This window comes from Lactuca sativa, chromosome 3 (assembly GCF_002870075.4).
Source record: "Lactuca sativa cultivar Salinas chromosome 3, Lsat_Salinas_v11, whole genome shotgun sequence".
Lineage (NCBI taxonomy): Eukaryota > Viridiplantae > Streptophyta > Magnoliopsida > Asterales > Asteraceae > Lactuca > Lactuca sativa.
The window spans coordinates 174,207,079-174,234,876 of NC_056625.2; the positions used below are offsets into that span (position 1 = coordinate 174,207,079).

At 34.0% G+C, this 27,798-nt stretch overlaps 1 pseudogene; it reads left to right on the plus strand.

The window, feature by feature from the left end:
- Positions 1-14,461: 14,461 nt before the first annotated feature.
- On the plus strand, positions 14,462-15,983 carry LOC111885300 (pentatricopeptide repeat-containing protein At4g26680, mitochondrial-like; annotated as a pseudogene).
- Positions 15,984-27,798: the final 11,815 nt, after the last annotated feature.

Genomic DNA, 27,798 nt, shown 5'->3' on the forward strand with positions numbered 1-27,798 from the left:
CCTGGTTAGGATGATGATATGTTATGTGATCTGCTAGATCGGCTTGATTGAATGTGAATTGTTATATGATTGAATGTTTATGTGCACATGGTTGTTGGACTTGGGTGGGGTTGAGGCGGGTCCTGCTTTGTGCTATAGGCCAACATACCCAGGGCGAACCGTTTGCCCCGAAGGCCCAGCGAGCGGTTCGGATAGGCTGTAGGCCCCAAGAGGGCGGACCAGACGTGCCGAGGCTCGGTGAGTGGACCAGGCTGACTAAAGGCCCAGTACGGGCGGACCAGTCATACTATAGACTCATAGAGTGGACCAGGTGGGTTGAAGGCCCGGTGTGGGCGGACCAATCACACTGTAGACTCGATGTATATGGCTAGACTCGGAGGGTGGACCAGCTGGACTGAAGGCCAGCACGGCGGACCAGTCACATAGTAGACCCGAAGTGCATGGTTGTTCTGTGTTCTGTTATAATATGGCATGTTATGCGTATATGGTATATGTGGTTGGTATTTTGGGGGTATCTCACTAAGCTTTTGGGCTTACAGTGGTGGTTTAATGTTTTTCAGGTTCTTCAGGAGACCGTGGCAAGGCAAAGGCGTGATCGTACCGCTCCTCATGATTATGTTTTATGCTGTGATTCTGGGAAGACTCTGATAATAATTGTGTTGAAAACCTTTTTGTAATAACATTAAGAAAATGGGTTGTTTTTGAAAAGTTAAAATTGGTTGAAATTTTATGGTCGTTACACCTTTCCTGGAAGCTTGGTGACGGTCCTCCCTAGGGACTTGTCGGACCATTGTCTAATAGTGATGAAAAATGATTGCGAGGATTTTGGCCCGAGACCATTTAGATTTTTTAATTCTTGGATGTACCATATGGGATTTCATGAGGTGGTGTTGAGGGCGTGGGTTGAATTCAGAGGATTTGGATGTGCTGATTCTTTTATGGCTGCTAAGCTCCGATTCCTTAAAGCAGGAATAAAGGAATGGCATGATTCCAATTTTGCCAAAGAAAATGGGGAATTGATTAAGTGCAGGAGTAAACTAGCACAAATTGATTTGAATGTGGAATCAGGATCATTGTTGGGGCACGAAATTGGGAACAGAACAAAATATGTGAGAAGAATTTCTAAAATTGAAAAAGCGAGAGCCATGGATATGAGCAAAAGGCGAAAGTGAAATACTTGGTTGATGGGGACGAAAACACCTCTTTTTTCCATGGGTATGTAAATAATCAAAATAGGAGGAAACACATACATGGACTGATGATAAATGGCCATTGGGACCTAAATCCTGCTTCCATAAGAAATGAGGTTTTTTGTTTCTTTTCCCTGAAATTCGAAGAGAAATGAAAGAGCCGACCAAAGGTTCACAACAATAGATTTAAAAGACTTTCACAGGAGGAGAGTTGCTCGCTGGAGAGGCCTTTCATAGTTGGGGAGATCAAGCATGAAATATGATATTGTGGATCAGACAAAGCCCCGGGACCAGATGGATTTATGTTCCAATTTTTTAAATTTTATTGGAATGTTATAAATGAAGACATTATGAGATTTGTTAAATTCTTCGAATAGGTGGGGAGTTTTGTTGGGTTTTGAGCATTCTAACACTTCCTAAGTGTACATGCAACCCTAAATACCTTGGATCTATGTTTTCTCTATTATACATGCAAATAAGAACATCCAAGGTATTATCCTAATCTAGCATACAAAACCTATGAATGTAACAAGATAGAATACATACCTCTTGATGTAGCTTGATGTCTTCAAGCTTTAAGAGCTTAGCCCCAATAGTGTGGAAGCCTCAAGTGGAATCAAAAATCACCAAGACACCTTGGAAGACTTTAGAGAATATGAATACTTGGTTCTCTCCTAGTGAAATCGGCTAGCCCTCTTAGTGTATCACACTAGTGCCAATTTCACCAACCAAGGACATCTTTATATAGTGTGGAGGATTAGGGTTAAACCCTAATACCCATGACCTTTCATTTCCTAGGATCCATGGGTTAAACACTCCATGGACTATCCATGAAAGCTTAGCCCAACCTAAATGAACTTGGCCCATTCCATATATATAAGAGTCCATATTTAATTAGTTCCTTTTGATCACTTAATTAATTATAAATTAATTCTTGATCAATACTAATTAAATAATATGATTCCATATTAATATATTAGAACTTATAATATATTAATATTAATCATAAACATACTATTCTCAAAAGATTATCCATATAAATTGTGTCGGTGAAGTGCAACCCAAATGGACCATGCCGGGTCGGGTCAAGTACATACCAAATATAGTTATGGACTTAGACATTAATCCAACAGTCTCCCACTTGGATAAGTCTAAAACTATTATTGCGTATGACTTCAAACCTAACTGGCAATCGTAGCTCTTAAAGCTGCTGTCGAACTCTGATCTTGTCAAAGAACTTGTCCATTAGATAAGGGATCATATATTCCTCCATTCTAGATATCATATGGACTGAGACATGGATTATAATCATTCTCTCTGTCCATTTGTTGTTTCCCGATTTCCGATTTATGACGACTGACTAATTGAACAAATCAAATCAGTCCTGGCCCGGCCGAGCACTTCCATTTGTCATCATCAAATCATCGAGGGGCCCACAGATATCGCTTTTATCCCGAAGGTAAAAGGAATGGATAAACTTCGACTCATATGGCTTGTTCTACTACTTGTTGAATCATACACAAAGGCACGTTTTATAGCACCGAGTTACCAAATGCGTTTTCGTGCAATCAATGTACAACCAACTCATAGTAACAACTCATATCTCTAGGTTTGAAGAATATAAGATATTATCGTCTCATGATCACTCGTGATAAAAATCCATGAAGTGATTCCAATGAGCGCGGGTTGAATCCAATACTCAGAACTTATGAGCACTCATGAGTGTTGTAGCCCTTTGTCCAACACCTTAGACCTCTACAAGCCAACCCATGACAGTCTTAATTCATATCTACTTCCAACATATGACCGACTGTGGATGGTTTGAATAACTTAGTCATTCCGGAAGAATAACCTAGTTTATTTGGGAAGTCAAAACATGCAAAGTGAAACACAATAATAATTGAATCCAATATGGTATCAACTCTTTGAACATAAATAAAACACCTTTTATTTATCACCATATGATTACACATTATTCATTGTATACTGTTTCAACTATCAACTTTATTCTTGAATTTAAAACAATAGTTGTCCCATGCTCCAAGCATGTACACTATGTTTTCTTAAACACTAGTCATGCCACACACCAAGTATGCATACTATGTTTGTCTATGATCCTTACTTTGTGAACTAGATCAATTGAACATAACTTCAATGATTCTCTTTTCACACTCCCAAATCCTTACCGCAAATGCAAGAATTCCAAATTCATGCCATTTACTGAAATCTGTTAGATTCTAAACTTATATGCATTGATCTTCTCGTAATGATTATGCACAAAGTCATAAAGACTTGGCAACAATCATTACAGAGTATTCCAAAGGAGATCAACTCCTTGGAAATATTCTTCTTGCATTAAGTTTCCTTAATCTTACACAGATTGAAAATTCTAAACTTTGAAACATTTCCAGATTCCATTTTGACTATCACTTCTGAACAAGAGTTGCCTCCTTACAGATTATGTCAATATGGTCCTTCCAGAATTATCACTATACTTCCAATTGTCCTTGAGTAACCAATCTTTGGTAAACCTTAGATTGTCCTCGACAATTGTTTAATCCTTTTAGTCATATCCAGTTCTAAACCTTTTCCCTTCTTAATGCCCCAGGCATTTGGAAAATTTTAGAACGGATGAATATAGCACATGTAATCGATCCTATATCCGAAGCATATGGGACACGATTCATGATGTCTTACATAAAGACTAAACCAGTCTTTTGCTATAATATTTCCATTTCAATTTGCCAAGTTCTCATAATTCAGATTATGAAAAGGGATGCCGTAATCATAATCGAATTTTAGAACGCAAATAATGGACCCATATACAGAATTTCCTTATGTTGAGCCATTCCAACATGAAATTCATATATATCTTTGACTAAATGATTAAAACCTCACGATCTAAGCTTATAGATTTGAGATGAAGCATAATTTCCTCTCCCTTAATTATAGCAAAACAACTTTTTCCCAATTGAAACTTTTGTTTTCTATAATTAACATTGCTAACTTGCAATACTTATCATAATTATCATGCTCCCACTAACATGATGATTATTAGCATAACACTTATGCTCCCACTAGCTTTGACATGTACTCAGAAATCAGCTGGACAGTCTAAAATTTAGATTCATACACCCTTTCCGTAGATAGCTCACCTGTGTATCTAAGCAATTTCAAGAACCATGAAAAGGGATACCGTAATCATAGTCTCAATTGCTTAGGCATTTGCCATTTCTCACAAGTCCATGTTAGTGTGCCGGTTAACCACACGCGCTCCACTAACGACTTTTGAAAATGCAAATAACACAATTGATATCTTCGTAAAATCTACTTAGTGAAAGTGTTTCCTCACCATCATTTTCATGAATCGGAGAGAAACCTTATGACACTTAGATTTATATGGTGTATGAGTTCCTACCCATATGAATTTGTCAAACCATAATCACAAGACAAAGATAATGACAAATCCAAAACCATATGGATTGAACTCAATCTTAACTTCTTGCCACCTGGCAGCTCAAGGGCCTGCCATTGCTTCGAAGTTGTTATGCAACAAACTGAGAACTCTAAGAACTCATATGCAAAGCCAACTTTAACTGGAATGGGCACATATATGTCAACACGATAGGTTATAAACCTCAAGTCGTGTGCTAGTGAAGAACTTCAGGTTTTATTCTTGATTATTTCTTGAGACTTTCAAGACCTTTAAGACTCCCACTGTCCTCTTGACATATAAGACTCCCTTGTCAAACATCCAAGAGATAGTGCGGATTCTAATCAAGAAAAACACTTTACCCAATTGGCCTAAGTTGGTCTTTGTTTTATCCAAAACATCACAACTTACCAATTTCAAATGTACAAGAGTAGAAAACTTTTACTCTTACATTTGACAAGTGTTTTAAACCTTCTTTAAGACATGTCACTCAAATGACAATCTTGGAGTATGACTCTAAGACTTGTATTGGAACGAAGTATGACTCATCTTCTTGATTTAACCATTTCAACAATTCAAGTTCCTCTTCTTAGTCATAAGAATGCACTAAGATTTCCTTAGAGAACTAATTTTGATATGGTTTCTTAATCATTAAGATGATCACAAAAACTGATACTAAAGTACTCTCCCATCTTTTCAGATTTGAGAAACTTTTATCCTTCTGCCTAATTTGATTCTTCTTATTCGCTCTGCCTTACATTGGAACCTTTTCCAATGTCTCAGAGTTACACTTAAGCATGTAAGTATAATCATATTTACTGAGCTTTAGTAAACTATGACGAATAATCTTATCGATCTTTTGTGGTGGACTTAATCAGTGCACAAGACTGTGTACTCGATCCTTTAGTCCTTCACTTGACTCACACATCCATGTGAACCAGTAATTAGTCTTAATTCTTCCAAAACTTGAAAGTTCTCATTCATCATGCTATATAACTTGCATGATTCCAAGTCCCGGTCCAAATGAAACTTGGGTGATGAGAATCTTTCCTTATTTGGTAAATATAGACATTACCACAAATGAAAGAATCAACTTCATATTTCCACTCTTGCTCTTAATGGAATCATATAAGCAGCAATTTTTCCTCAAAAGCCATTGTAAGAATATTTTAAAATAAATAAAATCAAAAAAAATTTCTTTTATTTTAAAACTTTGCGGAAAAACTTATCCTTACAATCCATATGAAAACTTGTTGTTATCTATTCCTAAGCAATATCTCAAAACTCCTAAGAAGTAGCTCAAGAATCCGATCTTCAAACTATGCGATAGAAATCCATCTACGCGATCAGATTCAGCATATTCTTTCTTTAAGTTCCTTTACTTTTCTTTGATTCTTAAAACATCACCATGTGACCTAGTCACATCATGTATCAAGAATCTCAGAATAGAAACTTAACAGAGTTAGATAGTGGACTTTACCTGAAGTAGAGTCAAACTTATTGACTTTAACAGCCTAAGGTAAATTTGGCAGCTTCGCAACCAATGCCCCTTTCTTTGGCAATATAAACATATGGACCCTTTGATAATGGTACATGGTACTATCACAGACTTAGCTTTTCTCTTTACCATTTGGTCAACCGAGTTGACTATGGCCGATCCCTTTCCATTGGGAAGAGAATGCTTTTCTGGATTTCCTGTGTCACTATAGTCAATGTCCATCAAGTTTTAAGGAAGTTGATCTTAACAAATAGATAAGATCATTAAGGGACTCACTGTGTCACTATAGTCAACCGAGTTGACTATGGCCGATCCCTTTCTGGATTTCCTGTGTCACTATTGTCATAGTCTGTTTCATAGGTGTCCCGAAGGAACTCACTATGTGACTTAGAAAGTGATTGAACCACCAACTTTCTCAAGACTTTGACACCCAACTCTCCCGGCTTGTCAATATGTGACTACATCTCCAAGATGTGATCACACCTAGACCTTGCCTTGCCAATAGGGCTTGAGTGACCTTGAACTTGTTGGTTAGGGAGAATAATTGGAGGAGGTGAATGAAGTATGATTTCCAAGGGACATCATTTTCATTTAGTAAAGCTTGTTTCAAGAGATTTGGGAAGATCATAAATGTCTAACCAGACATGTTTTTGGGAGATATTCAAGATAGTTGATTTTAAAGTCCTTAATATGACACCCAATATGAAATATTAAGGCTAGGACCCAACAAACTATTTTATAACTTAGAAGAGGTATGCCGTAATCCAAGCTATAAAATATTTGAAGGTAGGTGAATGACGATTCACCAATTTCCACCAAGATAAACGAAATGTATTATTAGGTTTTAATTGGTTTTGAAACTCCTAGATCTTTGAGATTCATTGAACTGTTCAATGGCATGTTTCAATCTCGAGTGTGCCCTTCAGGTTTTGTGACTGGGATGTCGAGGATCACAAAACAAGGTGTGAAGTAACCATGCAAATTACTTGGTACCCTTAACTGTTTACCCCTCAATCGATGTGCCGGTTAACCACACACACTCCACCGATACTATGATAAACATTAAGTTACCCTTTGCCTACCTTGTTAAATACGAGTTAGTGTGCCAGTTAACCACACACGCTCCACTAACCGACTTAAACAAATTGCAAAGTGTAATTTCATGGATTAGCACCTTATTCACATTTTCCTAAGTAACTAAGATTGGGTATTTATAAGAGTTTAGTTACTTAGTATTTATCATTAATACTTTTAATGAAGGGATAATTATAGTCCTGTCAAACCCGTTCGGCTAACGACCCTCCACCAGCCAAGCAAGCGGTGGGTGAGAGTGGACACCCATTAAGTTGCCATTTTATAGGCAACAACCTTATACCCACCTTATAGACCGGCTTCGTGAATGAGGCGTACTAGCGGTAAGACTGACTTTACTCTTATACATATATATATTATTAACTTATAATATTATAAAGTATAAGGGTTGAATTTTAACTTTTAAAATTCTAAGGGCTAACTTGGAATTAAAGTATTCATAAGAGAAAACTTTACAAATTCCAAAACTTGAGGGCAAGTTTTGAAACTATTCAAAACTAATTAATTCCATAACTTATGTGTTTAAAGTAGTTTTAATCCAAAAACTCTTCAAGTTCCATAACTTGAGGACAAGTTATGGAAGACTTTAAACTAATAAAATAATTAACTTTTCTTTATTTTATAACTTATGGAATTAATTAAGGTTACACCTTTTTTTATTTTATTTTATTTTATAAAATGAAGAGACTCTTGGTCCTCCATAACTTGAGGACAAGTTATGGAGTCATAAAACCATTTAATTAGAACTAGACTCTTCATTTTTGTAACCTTTGCCAATTTTTTATGAGTTTTATGATTCTTAAATGTGACTTTTCATATAACTTGAGGACAAGTTACAAAAACACATTTTAGAATCAATTCTTAGATTAATTTGGATTAAAACCAGCTATCACATAATTTTATTCATTAATCTAAATTCACTCATAAAACAAGGTAACACAAAAAACTTTTGGTGATCCATAACTTATTCTTAAGTTATGGAATCCTTTAAAACATTAACACCAAATTTTGTAACTCCATAAAAACTTTGAATCAATTTTTTTTTAAAACCTTTTCATATCCATAACTTATGGAGGTTTCAAAAAATAAAACTCTTTAGATCAAACTTTTAAAACTAATAAAATAATCATATTATTTTATCTTTTATTAAATTTGACCTAATTCAACTCATAAAGCAAATTATTCAAATTTTACAAATAATTAGTTTTTCACAAGAACAAGTAATTATCTTAAAATTTGACAAACTTCATGTTTTTTTTCCTTTTTTTTTTTTCAACTTTGAAAATAAAATATTTGCATCAATATAACAGAAAACAACCCGTGGCTCTAATACCACTGTTGGGTTTTGAGCATTTTAACACTTCCTAAGTGTATATGCAACCCTAAATACCTTGGATCTATGTTTTCTCTATTATACATGCAAATAAGAACATCCAAGGTATTATCCTAATCTAGCATACAAAAACTATGAATGTAACAAGATAGAATACATACCTCTTGATGTAGCTTGATGTCTTCAAGCTTTAAGAGCTTAGCCCCAATAGTGTGGAAGCCTCAAGTGGAATCACAAATCACCAAGACACCTTGGAAGACTTTAGAGAATATGAATACTTGGTTCTCTCCTAGTGAAATCGGCTAGCCCTCTTAGTGTATCACACTAGTGCCAATTTCACCAACCAAGGACATCTTTATATAGTGTGGAGGATTAGGGTTAAACCCTAATACCCATGACCTTTCATTTCCTAGGATCCATGGGTTAAACACTCCATGGACTATCCATGAAAGCTTAGCCCAACCTAAATGAACTTGGCCCATTCCATATATATAAGAGTCCATATTTAATTAGTTCCTTTTGATCACTTAATTAATTATAAATTAATTCTTGATCAATACTAATTAAATAATATGATTCCATATTAATATATTAGAACTTATAATATATTAATATTAATCATAAACATACTATTCTCAAAAGATTATCCATATAAATTGTGTCGGTGAAGTGCAACCCAAATGGACCATGCCGGGTCGGGTCAAGTACATACCAAATGTTGTTATGGACTTAGACATTAATCCAACAAGTTTTTCCAAGGTATGAAACTCGTCATTCATATCCCTCGCGGCTAAGATTATGGACATGCTATCCTTAAATGATTATAGACCAATAAGTCTTATTAGTGCTCCATACAAGATTGTCACAAAAGCCTTGGTGATCCGGGTGAAAAATGTATCGGTAGTTGTATTGATGAGGCACAATCGACATTTGCGGAAGGAAGGAGTATACTAGAGGGTCCTTTGATCGTAAATGAATTATGCTCGTGGGTAAAAAAAATGCGACCGGAAGATGTTCTTATTCAAGGCGGGCTTCCATAAGGCGTTTGACTCGGTAAATTGAGAGTATCTTAACACGGTAATTGAACAAATGAATTTCGGATGAAATTGGAGAAGATGGATAAAAGGGTGTCTAGAATACTCTAGCGCGTCGATATTGGTTAATGGTAACCTAACGATGGAGTTTTCTATGTCTAAAGGGGTGCGGCAAGGCGACTCGTTATCACCTTTCCTCTTTATAATGGAAATGGAAGGACTAAATGTTATGATGAAGGCGGCTACAAAAAATGGGTGTGTGATGGAGTTCCCATTCCGAACTCTAACATTTATGTTTCTCATTTGTTTTATGTAGATGATGCTTTATTTATTGGTGATTGGTCAATGAAAAACATCTCCAATCTGGACAGAATCCTGAGATGTTTCCATGTTGTATCCGGGCTGAAAGTAAACTCAACAAGTCAAAGGTATTCGGTATTGGTGTAGTACACTCGAAGGTATACAGTTGGGCGGCTCCATTGGGATGTGCCCCATCATCCATTCCATTCACCTACCTTGGGGTTCCAATTGGAGAAAATATGATCAGGAAAAAAGCTTGGAAGCCGATTATAGATAAATTTTGCTCCAAATTCTCAATGTGGAAGGCTAAGATTTTGAGTTTTAGTGGAAGAATGACTTTGGCGAAATCAGTCCTTGGAAATCTCCCTATGTTCTACCTCTCTCTATTCGCAGCCCCAATAGGAGTAATTGAAGAATTAAAAAGATTCAAAGACAATTCCTTTAGAGATGAGGATCCGAAAAGGCAACAGTACACTGGGTTACTTGGGTTAAACTGAAGGCTCCAAAGGAAGTAGGAAGGGCGGGTGTGGGCTCTCTAAGGAACCTAAATTTGGCTCTATTAGCAAAATAGTGGTGGAAGTTCAAATCAAGACCACAATCTCTTTGGGCTCAAATCATTAGGGGGATTCATAATCACACAAACCGACCTTGGTATTGTTTCTTAAAATGTAAGGCGAGTGGGGTTTGGGCAGGCATCGATAGGGTGAAGAACAGATTATGGAAACTAAATATGGAGGCGAAGGATATCTTATACTCAAATGATGGTGGAATAACATGGAGATCATATTTTGTGGTGGATGGGATCTTTAACGTGGCAAAACTCCAGAGTCAACTGGATAAAGCGTCACATCCAATTAGTGATGGGGAGTTTTGGTGGTTAAATTCAGCCCCGAAAAATGTAGTGAGTTATATATGGCGTGCGAAACAGGGAGGGATTCTTTCGGCAGACGAGCAACAAAAAAGGAACATCCCGGTACTTTCCCCAATGTGTGGACTGTGCAGGAACATTGTGGAAACGACAAACTATATCCTCACATCTTGTTCCTTTGTGAGAGACACGATAAACATGGTGCTCAGTTGGTGTAGCCTTCTAGACAAACAGTTTTCAGGAGTTACTGAAGTTTTAGATTTTTGCCTGGAGCTGGGGTCATTGCCCAAAAAAGAAAGAGATGTTGGCTTGTATTTTATATGGAATTTTATGGAGCCTCTAGAAGCAGAGAAATGATCGGGTATTTAGAGGCGTGACTTCGAAACTGGCGAAGATATTGGACTCTATTAAAACTATGGTCTTTACTTTGGACAAATATAGGAAGCATATAGGTGATGGGGTCGATTGGGATAAGTGATGTATGTCAGCTATTAGTTGTATATAATTGATGTCCTATCTTTTCTGTTTATGCTTCCCACGTATGTTGTAAGTTTTCGGTCCCTAGCATCTTGCTAGGGTCACCGTTTTAATATAATAGTCGGTTCAAAATAAGAAAAAAGATATAGCTCTTATCATGTATAACATATAAAATGAAGTTAATTTTGGTATGATACAAATTCCAATGCAAAATAATAATAATAATAATAATAATAATAATAATAATAATAATAATAATAATAATAATACTTATCAAAAAGGCATGTGAGAGAATGACTAGCTATCAAAAAACAAATTAGTCGGACTTAAGCCAATAAACAGAAATCCCAAAATTTGAAAACCTCAATCGAAACCATCAAAAATCCTAGAAACAAATATCAATGGAAGATTTAAGCAATAAATAACTTCCATTAATTAAACAACAAATCTTTGAATCGGTTCTTGGAACATCATAACGGATTGACAAGTTCGAGCTAATTACCAAGACTTCTTTGGATCAAATTTGGGCCCAAATAAAACCTATACCCATTAGAGCGGAAACAAAATTAACATGTCCTCTTATCAAAAATTATCATCTATATAAATCACATATAGAAGAGTACCAAAATCGCGTTTTTGATGTTTAATAATATTACATCATGCCGGCTATAGGGGTGTTTGTGACGGATTGTCCAAATACAAAAAAATAATAATATTAATAATAAATAAAAAAATAAAAAATAAAAAATAGAAGGTCCGCGGTCTCTTTGTCTATGGAGCCTTTGCTAAGGCTGGTGGGTGTGGACAACATGTTATTCTATGTTACCACATCCAAAAGGTGTCACATCATCATCCTAGTCATAGATGAGTGTTATAACACCCAAAGTGGAAATAGACAACTCCAAACAACATGTAATAGCACCTCTTATTTTTTATTATTATTTTTTTTTTTATGTTTTTAGTATTTATATTTCGAATTTCTTTTCTTTATTTATGTCATAATATTTGTTTATAGTATAAATTAAATCATAAATTAAAAATAACATTTAAAAAATGAAAATAAAAATTTAAATCCTAAACTAAAAACAACATAAAAAAATTACAACTAAGGATAAAAACACATTTAAAAACCTAAAATCCAAAAAAAAAAAGACGAAACAAATTACATTTCGATCTAAATCAATTTCAGTGTCATCGTAGATATGATCTACCAAGTCTTCTCGAAGTTGTTTGTGTTCTCGTTGGTCTTGAATATTAACAACTCTATGTAAGTATTATGTTGTCTCCGGTTGAAATTGAATGTGTCCAGGTTCCGTAGGCGAATACTCTGCAATGTTTTGTCCTTTATCTTCACTCGCCATGTTATGCATAATGATACATGCATACATAATATCTCGTAGAGTGTCCAGTTCATATGCTTGTGCCGCATGTTTAACTATGTGTCATTTTGCTTTCACAACTACGAAAGCACGTTCCACGTCCTTACGTGCTCCTTCTTGTCTTCTCTTGAAAAAGTTTTCTCTTGGTTCTATAGGGTGTCGAAATGTCTTCACAAACGTGGAATATAGTGGGTATATTTCATTCGTGAGGTAATACCCGAACTTATACTCATGGACATTTACTGTGAAAGAAGCATCCAATGCCTCTCCTGTCAAAAGGTCCTGAAATATTGGTGGCTGATCAAGAACGTTTACGTTGTTGTTAGAACTCGCAACTCCGAAAAAAACATGTCAAATCCATAAGTCTTGTGACGCAACAACCTCTAATACTAACGAATGCGATCCAAGAAGACCACTTTTGTATTGACCTTTTCACGCCATAGGATAATTTCTTCATATCCACTTTGTGCAATTAATGCTTCCAAGCATTCCCGGAAAACCATGTCATTCTTCATGCACCGCATATAGTTGTTGCATGTCATTCAATGAAGGTTTGCGCAAGTATTTGTCACCGAACACCTCTCGCCAATTTATACAAACTTTCTCGTGTAGTTCGCTTTGACATTCTCATATTGTCATCAATAGAATCAGATGATTCCCCTAAAGCCATAAGCTTGATTGCAGCAACATATTTTTGCAACCCTATAAAACCTCGTTTACCTCTCGCATCACACCTCGGATGGAAATATGCATACCTAGACATATAATGAATTTTTAAAACAATTATTTAATAATCTAAATAACATATATTAAAATTTTAAAACAATTATTTAATAATCTAAAGAACATATATTAAATTTTTAAAACAATTATTTAATAATCAAATTAACATATAATAAAATTTCAAAACAATTATTTAATAATCTAAAGAACATATATTAAAATTTTGAAACAACTATAATTACGGTACCTACTTTTTATTGCATTGGCTATCCGTTGAAACACATTTTTCTGCAAACGAAACCTTATTTTAAAATCGCTTGGTTGGTAGACACAATTATCCGCAAAATAATCATGTACTAGACGTCTATGCCCTTCTTCACGATCTCTGTTCAACGACGCACGTCAGGTCAGTAGTGGAGTTGGCTTTGGCGGTATCATGCCGGTAACATATTGATACATCATACCTATGAACATATCATCCTCGTCGATATCATGGTTGTATGGATGGAATGGATCAAAAGGTTCCATTTTTTTTTATTAAATAAAGTATTAAGGTAAAATGAAAATTTTGAAATTGAAAGAAATGGGGATTGTTGAAAGAGTTTGTTGAAAATATGAAGGTAAAATGAAGGTAAATTTTTATGTATTTATAATAATAGGGATTTTTTTTAAATTGTGACTGTTTGCAAACGGTCGAAAGTATGACCATTCCAGTCTAAAAGAGCTCAAAAAGAGCTTGTTACCTTTCGTTACTATGGTAACGCGTCTTTTCATAACACACAAAAACGCAATAGGGGGTGGTGTTGAAGGCGTCATAATGTCGTTGTTTGTATTCCATTTCAGAAAAACGCCTAATGGCATTGCCCGCTCCGTGTAGTCTAAGATGTTGATATGGGTTTTTATTAGCAGATTTTCTATAGGCTTCTTTCCTTTCTCACTAAATCCTGAAAGTTGGTTGGTTAATAACACCTATAGCCGAACTCCTTAAGATCTGATTAATGGATGCTAATTAGCTATAAAAAAATTTTAAATGTTTTAAGTGATACACTATAAAAACTGAGATGTGTTTGTTTAAATTTGTTGACACGGATCACAAAGATACATCTGGCAATCAAGAATATTAAGACACATAACATGAATTCTATACAAATTCGTCGAATTTAAACTCTTATTGATTCAACCACGAAAAACCCTAATTCTTCTATCCTTAGAACTAAATGGAGTCCTATTACAATACCCCATAGAATAATCCAAGAACCCAAAGGTCAAGATCTTGATTACATAAACATAGCTTACAGTCATCTTCTTCACTCTGATTGGGCTAAGCTAGATAAAACTATTAACCGAATCAAATTCATTTGGAGTGAAGGACATTCTCTGAAAGCGTCAAAACGATTACACCATTTCCCTCAAATTCTTCAAATGGATTGAACTTCACAACCCTAATTTACTCACCCTTGAAACAAATTCCATCGTCCTCCACATCCTCACCAGGAATCGTAAATTTTTGTCAACTGAATCCATTTTAAAGAAGATCATTTGTTCTTTTGATATAAACCCTATTCTAAGCTCTTTGATTCTCTTCTTCACTGTTATCGAATTTGTGATTCCACTCCTCGTGTCTTCGATACACTTTTTAAAATGTATGTACAGGTGAAACAATTCAAGGATGTAACAAATACATTTTGTAAAATGAAGGAATACATATTTCTTCCCACCATTGAATCATGTAACATGTATATGAGTTCATTGCTCATTTTCAATTAAGTAGACATCATGTTACCATTTTACAACCAAATGAGAAGATCCAAGATCACAATCAATGTGATAACTCTCAATATGGTGATGAATGATTATGTTCAATTAGGGAGGCTAGAGAATGCAGTCCAAGTATTCGATGACACCATTGGGCTAAACCCTTTTGTCTCCTCCTACAATACATTGATAACTGCATACATCAACCAAGGGCTACTAACAGTCGACATCAACTTGAAACTTACAATGGAGAAGAATGGAATCAACCCAAATTTTATCACTAACAACATAATAATCCATGGATTCTATAAAGATGAGAAACTATTCTTTTAAGATTTTCCATGAAATGGAAAGGTTAAATGTGGCTCCTAATACGGTAACTTGCAACACATTAATCACTGCATGTTCAGAATCAGGTAAAATCGAAAAGAGTAATCAGATTTTTGAAGAGATGATAAGAAATGGAATCAAACCTTATATTTTGACAACGCATTGTTGTTGGGACTTTGTAACATAGGAAAAAACCAAGAAAATTACTTATTTGGTTAAAGAACTTGATAAAAAGAAATTAGTACCAAATTCTTCGACTTTTTATGTCCTAATTAAAGCCCAATGTGTTCGAAAGAACCCTGATCGTGCTTTTCAACTTTATAAAAGCATGGCGAAGAGTAATTGTTGTCTAAATGAAGATTACGTGAAGATGTTGATTTTATCATTCTTGCAAACTAATGATTATGATGGTGTGTTTAGTGTTTTTGGAGAGATGTTAGAGAGGCCTATTCGGCCTGATTTGGTTGTTTTGAGTGGGTTGTGTAATGGGTTTTCAAAAGTTTTGAAATATAGATTGGTTATGGATCTGTTAAGAGAGATTGATGATGAATGTTTTAGTCATGAACGTTAGTGAGAAGGTTTAAAAAGTTATATGTGACTCTAACAAAGAATGAGTGTAAAGAACTTGAAGCAAATGTATAAGTTGATTTATTTAAATCTCTAGAAAAGTCTCATTATTTTATAAAATTTAACGATTAAGTCTTAATTTTTTTTAATAGAAAAGCCCTAAGAAACGGATAAATTTCTTCCGTTTACCTCCTTTTGATCTGTTCAACAGGTTATGAGATCAAATCGTTATTTTTTCCAAAATAATGGTATATAAAGTATAAATGGATTTTATGTATTTTTACGAAATTATATATATATATATATATATATATATATATATATATGTATTTTTAAATTTTTTTTATGTATTTTAAATGTATAAACATTGATTTTATATGTTTATATGAATTTCTAAGTATTTTTATATATTTTAATGCATTTACGTATTTTTTAAGTTTTTTATATAGTTTTTTTATATATTTATATATATTATAAATGGATAATCATATTTTTTTTTTTATGTATTTATATGTATTTTTAAGTAAATTAAAGAAGAAATGTTTCGATTTTCACATCAAGTCCCCAAGTCTGTCTTGACTAAGACAGAGGGGCAAAATTGTCCAAAATGTTGCCTTCGACTCGATCCAGCTGCTACACCTTCTGAACATATTCAACACACCATTAAGAATGATGGTGTGAAGGAGAAGATTGGAAATGGTGAAGAGAATAAGATATAGCTATAGTGGAGAAGGTAAGGTCTTTTTTTTTTGTAGCAGTTTAAATTTGTATGAAGGATAATGATAATTACTCATATTTTGTTCATGATGACATAAGCTGACCATTTATGAGATCTTTTTGTGTAAAAGGTTTTACATTTATGGTATTGAACATGATAGAATATAATATGTTGACAACATTTATATGGATGATGATTTATTCCTAAATTAGGACTAACATAATTATAATCCAAAACTATTTACTTTATACTTGGCCAATGAGTTTACTTTTTTATAAGTAAGATGTTGTACCTCAATTAGATTGTTAAAAATATCAGTCTTGAACTTTTGTTAAATTATATGATCAATCTTTGTCTTCACTATGACATTAAACACCATTCAAGTGACATCAACTTCATGTAACACATGAATCAAAAAAGTTGTTACAATGAATCGATATAAATTATAACTTGTTTTTTGCTTTATGTATTATGAAATTCATTTATCAAGGTTCTTGTTTCACTTATGTTCATCCAATTTTTGGAAACTGAATGGAAAGCGTTTTGCTATGTTTCTCCGAGTTTCATGACTATCCCCTATGTGAATTATTCAATATTTACAATCATGTAACATTTATATGATCCTCCTACACATAAATATATGAAAAACTATCCCAAAATAAATATATGTACATAAAAATAGTTACAAATTCATTTAAATACGTAGAAAAAATAGTAATATATTTAAAAAACATAAAAAATATAAGAAAAGCTGTATAAAAAAACTTAAAAATACATAATATGTAAAAAATATATAAAAATAGGTAAACATACTTGAAAATACACGTAAATGCATAAAAATACTTTTATACGTTATATACAAATTTTATGGAAAACTGTAGAAAAACCTTATTATTTTGGAAAAATTAACGATTTGATCTCATTAATTGTTGAACATGTTAAAAGGGGGCTAAAGTGAAAAAAAATTCCAGTTTCATGGGCTTTTTTTATAATTTTTGTGGGACTTAATCATTAATTTTTCTAAAATAGTATGATTTTTCTAGAGATTTCCGTTTATTTAATCATGAAAAAAATTGAATTCGAATACAGAATATGTGTCAGAGCGAATAATAATTTATACTTTGTAATGTATATTGAATAAAGCTTCAAAAGTTTTTGATGTATGTCGAATTAAACTTTGAGCTTTATGCTATCTATATCTATACTATCATATAATATATATTGTTTCTTTCTTGAATTTTAAGATGCATCACTTCCACTTCTTAGTGTAACAAACAACTATATTGGTCTCATAAATTATAGACACGATCCTTAAAGTAATCACTCGAGTCTATATAGCTTGTTAAAGCTTAGTTCTATAAATCGTTTTGGAGTATCAAAAATAAAGAGTGTGTAAGTACGTATTGACTTTTTTATAATCTTATTTTCAAAAGTTTATGTTTATACTCTAGAATATACACAAAGTACAATGTTATTTATGGTTACTTATGCTTTAGATACTAAGGAGGAATGGATCATGAAGGTCATGCAACCATGGTTGTAGTTGTCTTGGTCTTGATAGATTTGTATTCCATATAGTAAAGGTAATAATTTGTAAATTTTAATTTTATTTCACAATAGATGAGTATTTTTTTTATCAAAATTAGTAGTTATTACTTGTTATAATTTTGATGTATAAGAATGTGTTGTTTTATTTAGACGACACTCTCTTTTGAACACATATTTGTGTTATTTTATTAATGTGTTATTGTGAGGAGGTTTAAAAATCAGATTAGTTGATTAGATGAGACTTGAGATCCTGATAGTTAAAGAATTAATAAGTTAACTAGGGAGTTGAATTTTTGTAATCTTTCATGCATTTGGTTCAAAACAAATTAATAGTAATTTAATTTATTCAAATTTCAAATTATATAAAATTATGTATTTTTCTAATCTTTTTGGGTAGAGGGACTTTTCATTTATCCTTACATTTTATTGATTTAAAAGAAATGTTGGCTTAGAAATTAAATATCTTTGATATTTTTTTGAAACAACAATGAAATCTTTGTAGGGATGTCAAAAAATCTTGTGGTACCCCGATTCTGTGGAGACCCCGTTCCATATGGGGGTATGGTTAACCCTAGTTTTAATTTCTAGGGTACGGGCCGGAGTTAGTGGTCCCGTCCCCAAACCCACATAGGGGCCCCGTTACTAACTATATATATATATATATATATATATATATATATATATATATATATAGGGTTGGGGTGTTGGGTTTTTATTCAAAAACTATGTTAAAAAACATAAGATTTAGGCAATGGAAGACTTGATAATTTGAATAACATAAAACAAGTTTATAACCTCCAATGATATTCTTTAAAAGTTTGGAAAGAAAACAAGCACCAAAGAAGAAGATGGAGAAAATTACAACCTTTCCTCTTGGGAGGCTTGGAAGTTGATAAAGAATGTAGTTAGAGACACCAATAATGAATCAACTTGATGTAGAATGCTAGTTCTTTTGTATAAAACTCTTAAAACTCTTAAGCTTTATGTTCTTATCAAAATAACAACATAAAGAGAGCATAAGCAAGAGTGTGATCATCAAGTCTTCAACTAAAACTAGAGAGAAACATACATACATATATAGTTACATTTTTTGCATCGGTGGTGAAAGAGATATGAAAGCATCACTTTATATAGGAAATATTTAGTCCATATGTTCAGGGCCGGTCCAGACGGTGGGCGACCCGGGCGACCACCCAGGGCATACGACTTGAGGGGGCCCAAAAATTCTAGAATATATATATATATATATATATATATATATATATATATATATATATATATATATATATATATATATATATATATATATATATATATATAATTAGGGGCCCAAAAGGTTAGTCCCAAATCACATATTCATATTAACCCAATTACACAAACAAGTTGATAAAATGGGCCGTTGAATCTTGATGTCACTTAAGTGCTGAACATGATTCCATCATTCCAATTTCAGTTAATATCAATTATCAATTAGGAACAATAAAGTAGCGGCCTAGCGGGGAACGTGGGAAATCGAGATTAGCATATGAACCGACGCCTCACGAAGTCACGCCTTGATAATGAATCGTCGATTTTTTCTCTCACGATCTTTAATATGTAACGGCTAATCGTATGGATTCTATAGATATAATACATCTCATTTCTAGTTTCACAATTCTCAAATCTCAATTCTTACTTTGTCGCTCAAAGTCTCACGTATCTCTCTAGTCTTTGCTCTCTCGGATAATCATAAACTGATTGACAATCAGTAGAATTTCACATCTTCGGCTGCTACAGTGCAACCTGCAAGAGTTCATTGCAGAAGGCTGAAAATCGACAATTAGATTCAATTTCTAATTGATTTCAGTTGTAAAAGGGGCAAGGGCGAAGGGAGAAGGCTGTAAATACACCGATATTGACACTAGGTAATCATTGATTTCGGTTTCTTAATTGACATTCAATTAGTTTGTTCCATTAGATTCAAGTAAAAGGTATATGAAGTATTAGGGAAGCAGATTTTTGTTTCACTAATTTAGTTAAATTTTGTTTTTGTATCAAATTGATTCAATTCAATTGAATATATAGTTTTTCATTTTAATTTCTAGCATTTTGCTTAGTAATTCAGTTTCAATTGTCAAATCTCAATATTATTCTTTTGGATGCTTTATGAATTCACCAGATTTTGATATTGAGTAGTGCCTTAATTTCCCATATTATCCTCTGTATTTTTATTGTTGATTTTTCATAAAACTAACAAACCTATATATGAAATCCATGATATTATTATTTGCTTTGGATATTTTGGATATTTGCTTTGGTAATTTGTTCTATTCTTTTACTGTATCATATTTCTAAATTAGTGAAAATAAATGTTTCTACCTTCAAATTTTCTAATGTTTTGCTTGTGACTTTATTCTTTCAGAATTTTAGCTTTAAAGTTCAAACCTTCAAAGTATTTCTACACTATTAGATATCTTGCATGAGTAATTGACAAGGTAACATTGTAATATGTTGTATTGGTTATTTGATTTTTTATATTATTTTAGTTATCATATTAATGTTTTTAGTTATTGATTTTTACAACTTGTTTTGATATTAGGCTTCAATAGTTCAACATATTTCACAAAGAAATCAAAGAAATAAGGTGATGACACAAAGTCAAAAAGTGAAGCGAAAAGCTTACTTAAATCTTTTGGGAAATTTGAATTTTTAGTTGGTATGGTTATTTGGTATGAAGTTTTATTTGCAATTAATATTGTAAGTAAAAAGTTGCAATCTAAATCTATTCGTATTGATACTACTATTAACCAAATAGATAATATTATGAAGTTTTTTGAAAATTATAGAAATGAAGGTTTTACATGAAGTATTAATATTGCTAAAACTATTGCACTTGATATGAGTGTAGAGCCTACATTTCCATCAAAACATGGTATTGTTAGAAAAAAACAATTTGATGAAAGTGATCATGAAGAAGAAACACAATCGGTTGAAGAGTATTTAAAAGTTAATTATTTTTTGGTTGTTGTGGATATGGCAATGGTTTCATTAAAAATAGATTTGAACAATTAAAATACTTTGAAAGTATTTTTGGGTTTTTAAATGATTCAAAGAAATTAAAGTCATTAAGTGAAAGTGAACTTAAAGAAAGTTGTATAAAGTTTGCTACTACTTTTTCTAAAGAAAATGTTTTTGATGTGGATTCAAGTGAACTTTTTTCAGATTTGAAATTATTGAAAATGACTTTACCTAATGATATAATTTCAGCTGTTGATATTTTGGACTTTGTTAAAGCTGTTGATTGTTACCCAAATACTTTTATTGGATATAGCATTTTGTTAACCATTCTTGTCACTGTTGCATCTGCAGAGAGATGTTTTTCAAAGTTAAAGTTATTGAAGAATTATTGACAGACCCCAACTTTTGTATTTCTGAAAGACCCAAACTTTCATACTTCACAATATTATTACTCCAAAACATGCTACTTGCATATTCATAAAAGCAATATTTTACATTGATAAAGAGGTTACAAACTACTAGATACAAACCGACTATTACAAAGTGTTATATAATACATAACTACCCAGGATATTGTAATTTATACAAACATAGGCTGAAGTACAAAAGTATTATTACAAACTATTCTAAATCTTTCAATAGTATATGATCATATTGGTTACTTATCACTTGCAATTGTTAAACATTGATATGGTAAGCGGTGACGCTTAGTGAGTTCAATAATAGATACAATATAACGTTATGCCATATATATACTTCAATATGGCAGAAGCAAAGAGAAACAAGGAGCAACAAAGGCATATGTGAATCATGTGTTAAGCTTTCCATATCAATCAATGACTTGTTTCAAAGGTATACAATCAATGAGACATAACAATTTCCATACTTGATATACATCAATAAAGCTTCGGCCCAAATGGCACATAAGACATAAGATTTCTGATTAACATCTTGGTAGATTTAAGGCTTATAGCCCTGTCTAACCATTTGCCAATGCCATAGAATAGAAGTCATTCTCTTACAGAGACATGCTCTACATGACTACAGGCTACGTACCAGTACCAATGTGAATCTAAGACCTTTCATTGATCACATGGTTAAAGGTATTACTTATGCTATAAAAATAGCGAATAAAATAACACGGGAAAATAACCTGAAATAATAATACTGAAAAGCACATAGCACATATAACACATGACATACAATTGTTCCTATATATTGAACTCACCTTGAATTAACTGGGGGTCAAAATAGTAGTTTGGGCAGCACTTCGGCTTTAAATATGACTTTCTGTGTTGAAAACTGGGAACTTATGTGACAACCCGAAATTTCCATTATGTACAAACAATATCACTTTAATAGAAGTTATAATAATCATAGTCAATTTTCAGACTTTTTCGTATAAGTTTGAGTAATTCGGGATTTGCACTTTAGTAAATATCAGGAGAGTGGATGCATCTTGGTTTTGTGCAACACTGTTATTCCAACACTATGTTATATTAGAGATCATTTCAGGAATAAAAATATTTTCTGTCGAAAATATCTCAGGACTATAAATAGAATTCTGAACCAAATTCATTCTTTATTCGCAATTCCAACTAGAGAAAAGTCATTTTCTCTCTCACGGATCTTCGGGTTTTCATCCCAAATCATGATTACACTTCTATAGTTTTTTTTATAATGCTTATTATATGCTTAATAACATAGATTACATGTCAAATATGTGAGATTTGGGAGTTTACCGCCCAAGAATGTTCTTGGGGAGTAAACTCCAAAATGAGGCATAAATGCTTCCTAGTCCCATTTCCTTGTTAAGTAACTAGTTTAGGATTATAGGTATGTAAATTTGAGGCTAGAAAACAATCAAAAACACCAAGCTTAGGGTGTTCACGGCCCATGAACTTCTTGGACCGTGAACTCCAAATTCAAGGGCCAAAATGTGCCCTAATCACTCCTAAAGCTTTAGACATTAACCTCCATTTATTCCTAGCTAAATTGTGGACTTTAAAACATCAAAAGCACCCCCTTAAAGTGAGTTTATGGCCAAGGGAATACTCATAGGCCGTAAACACCAAACAAGGGCACCAAAGTGTGCCTAGGGTCCTCATTAGCCTTAAACAAATGCCTAGAAATTATCCTACTTGTGCTTGGGACTTGAAAGAATAAAAATACCCATCCCATGAGAGTTTACGGTTGTAAACTCCAAAAGAAATGGTCTTTTGGCCAAAAACTCCTTAAAGGAGTGTATTAATGCCCTAAACTACCCAAATGATTAAACCACCAAGTAAGACTTATTCTAGAAATCAAATAGCACTTCAAAACACCATGTACCACCAAGTTGGGAGTTCATGGCCGTAAAATCAAGGGTTTATGACCGTAAACTCCTTGTGTGGAGTTTATTGAATGTTAAACACATATATAAGGCCCTTTGTGTGACAACCCAAGTTGTGCTGTTACATTTTCCCCGTTACCGTTAACGAAATATTCCAGTTTATAAAGGTTCCGTTAATTAGAGGTCGTCAATTAAATAAACATTTCATTTGTTTATTATTTAATAGGCCGTTAAGTCGTGATAAAAGGGAATAAAAACACACATCACACATTTCCATTTATTTGGAAAGTGTTAAGTTTTATTATTACGACCCCTAAATCGGGTGCGACCAAAAGCCCCGTTTGACGGCAGTATCAGGTAGAATTCCACTGAACCCTGACTCGAACCCCTATATAAAGGTGAGTGGAGTCCATTGGAGACTTTTTACACTCCCTAAACACTCTCTCTCTATACTCTCTCTCTAGACTCGTTTTCGCCCCGAATCCGCAACCAAACGCTTCCAAATTGTAAGTCCGCTTACCCTAGCCTACTCTAAACATTATGATTCGTGTTTATAGCATAGAATTGGACTTAGAACATGTGTTTACGGCCAAGGAGCACGCTTGGGCCGTAAACACTTAATTAGTGGGTTTTTAAGCAATTTAACCCCTCCAAACCAACATTGGGACTTAGATACAACCTTATGGCTTGCAAATCCGGACTTAGAACACCCTAATCATAAATTTTGAGAAGAAAATAGGAGTTTACGGCCAAGGAATGTGCTTGGGCCGTAAACCCCTCAAACATGGGGTGTAAACTCACTTTTACATGTCTAAAAGCCATATAACTCCACCAATAGCCTTGGAATAAATCCTAGGATCATTTAAAAATAGTTTGGGGACCTTAAACTCATAAAAACATGTTAAAGGGTGCCCTAAATTCATACCAAGGCTTAAGACATAAATTAGGGTCTTGTCCTTTGGGTTTGGATCAATTAAACACATCAAAATGAAGGGGAAAAAGGAGTTTACGGCCCAGGTAGGTACCAAGGCCGTAAACACCTCTAAATGTGCCAATATGATGGTTTTAATCCCCCAAAATGGCATAACACTTCATTATAAATTGCTAGAAAGGTATTAGGGGCTTTAAACGTCACAAAACTCAAAGAATGAGATTTTACGGCCGTAAACTCCCTTAGGAGAGTCCCTAGGCCGTAAACTCCCTAATGAAGCCCTTAGAAGCCTTAAACTCACTCATGCCTTTTTGGAAAAGTACTTAGAAAAATCCCATGAACAAGCTAGAAGCCTTAAACAACCTAGAACCCTCCACCATGAGTTTACGGCCATAAAATCATGGTGAATAGTCCCTGGGCCGTAAACATCATATAAGGGGGTTTACTCTCGGAGAGTAAACTCCATTCCTTAGCCATACACACCTTTAGATGCTACCCGGGTCACCCAAACACTTATCCAAAGTGTTTTCCGCTCCTTTGAGCGCGTATATTTGTTTAATTAGTATTAAATATACTAATTGTATGTGAACATATGTTATCATATGTTAAATAGGTCATTGTGTGTGTTCAAGTCCTTGTGTGACACCGAACGCCCAAACGGCACCTTCGTCGGGCCTACTTACACCAGTTGCGTTCATACCCCTGAATGAACCTTTTAAATGTTTTTACATGTTTTATAGGGGGGAATACAAGTTAAACATGCCAGTTATCATTTCAATCACATGTGATTGATAACCCGCATGCATAAGATTTTACCACACATTACACTGTTTTACCGAGTAGGATACTATAATGACTTTCAAGAAGGTTTTCAAACTGTTTCAAACTCTTACTTATGCTGTTTTATTCAAAAACATTTCAAATTGGTTTATAAAGGTTCCAAAGATTTCTAAAGGCTTTCACACTCATTTTACAAAAGAATGCAAAATGCGATTTTCCTAAGTATAAAGGTTTTATTCCAAGGTTTTCATGTATACTTTTACTTGTTAGTTACTGCCGCTTTGTTTTCATTCATTTTAAACTCCTACTCGATAACGCTTTCACTTCATGATGCGTTTATACCTGTTATTGACTCTATTTCACTTATACTTGTAGTCGCTTATACCTGATAGACGCTCTTACTTCACTTATTGTCGTCTCTACCTCATGATACACTTATACTTCGTACACTTATACTTCACGATTCGATTATCCCACTCTGTATGCTTATATTTCACGACTCGGATATTCCACTGTACGCTTATACTTCATGAGTCGGATATTTCACGGTACGCTTATACTTCACAAGTCGGTTATTCCACACTATACACTTATACTTTACAATATGATTCCACTTGATACACACTCAAGCGTAGTTAGATGTATGTCTGTGCTTGTATAGATGCATATAAATAATGATTGAAGGACTTAGGAAGGCTTGTCCGCCCTATTTCCTTTTCTTCGTTGAGATGTGGTCTGGTGGGATCGGATGTCCATCCGAAGGTCGTTTGATTCATTAGTTATATATTCTGTACACAAGCATAGACATACGGGTTTACTTCAGTCAATTCAGTTAAGAGTCTCTACCTCTAGTTTAGCACTTACATTTGAAACCCACTAGTTGGAAGTCTCTGCCAACTATTTGGGATGCATCTTCAGGACACGACCTTCTCCGTCGTCTAGTTGGTAACCAGAGTCTCCTGTAGGGAGAGCGGACATTGTGTGTATAGATCTATACGGGACTGACAACCCCGCACCCAAACTGCTAGCTACAGTCCCGGCCTACCAAGCCAACGGGTGACAAATGTCACATCTTATAGATGCTTGTAGGGCGTCTGGAACTCTAGTTAGTATGGTTACGAGTATCCCGGGTTACCTTATAATTCATGGCTTTGAGGTAACGGTATTTCGCCAGCAATTTACACTGTATGCGAGTAATTCATTTTCAGAGTCACTCTATTTTGACCTTACAAGACATATCTTTCATCTGATACAGTCTGGGGTCTGTCTCCTCTGTTTTGACATTACAAGATGTATCTCTAATTTGAGGCTGTCTGGGGTCTGTATTCACTGTATTCACAGTATCCACTGTATTCACAGTATCCACTGTATTCACTGTATTCACTATTTTAGACCTTGCTAGACGTATCTTTCATTTGATATTGTTTGCGGTCTGTATTCACTGTTTTGGACCTTATCAGCTGTACCTTTCATTTGGTACCTTCTGGGGTCTGTGTCTCTATTTGATAGACTGAACCACGCATGTCATTCGTTCGATACTCTCCTGGAGTCTATGATTCCTTTGCCTTAGTCAGCAGTCCTCACTGCTGAGGCATATGTTATTTCCCTGTTGTCTCTTGCTTCTTTAATAATCAAATTCAGTATTTTGATAATGATAGCAATTAAGAGAAACTACTTTTTTTTTCCACATAACACTGACCAATCTTGGTAGAAGGCTGCTTTAATTAAAGAAAATATAGGATTTTCTGGACAGAACTCTAATGCACTGTAAACACTTAAACTACTACTTTATAAAGTTATTTGAATAAATGATACTAAATGCTTATGAACTCACCAGCATTTGTAAAACTGCTGATACTCGCTTTTCAAATAACTTGTATTCTCAGGTTAGCATTAGACAGGTACATCCCAGGAGCTGTTGATGAAGATAGCTTAGTACGATGCTGTACTTATTACATTTGTCTGTATTACTTTGATATATTGTAATGTAACCATGTAAAACTATTATTATTAATGCAATGTTTTGTAGTACTTTGATTACTATATGCATCTGTTGTGATACTTGACATGACGTCATCCACCCCAGAACGTTTCCGCCGTTCCGGTTTTGGGGTGTGACAGATTGGTATCAGTGCATTGTTTATAGTGAGCTAAGTATATCAATTCATGAAAGATATACAACCTATAAACATAATAGGATAAAACACTCTGACCAAGAATTATACTTTAAAACATAACCATATTTTACCAAAGTATAATAACATCCAGAATCTAAACACTCGAACAAAAGTATCACAAGAAGAACAATAATAAAAGTCTTCGGATGTTGAGCACTACAGTCAAACCTGGGCAGTTATGTAATCGTAAGCTGGAATAAATGTAACCTGATCAACTACATTTATTAGAGATGCGATGAACGTGTGCTTGGGAGTGATAGTGGTGTTGCAACAGGTCTGAAACTTACCAACTAGGATTGCTAGAGCCAAACATAAAGTTAAAATACTATAGGAGTA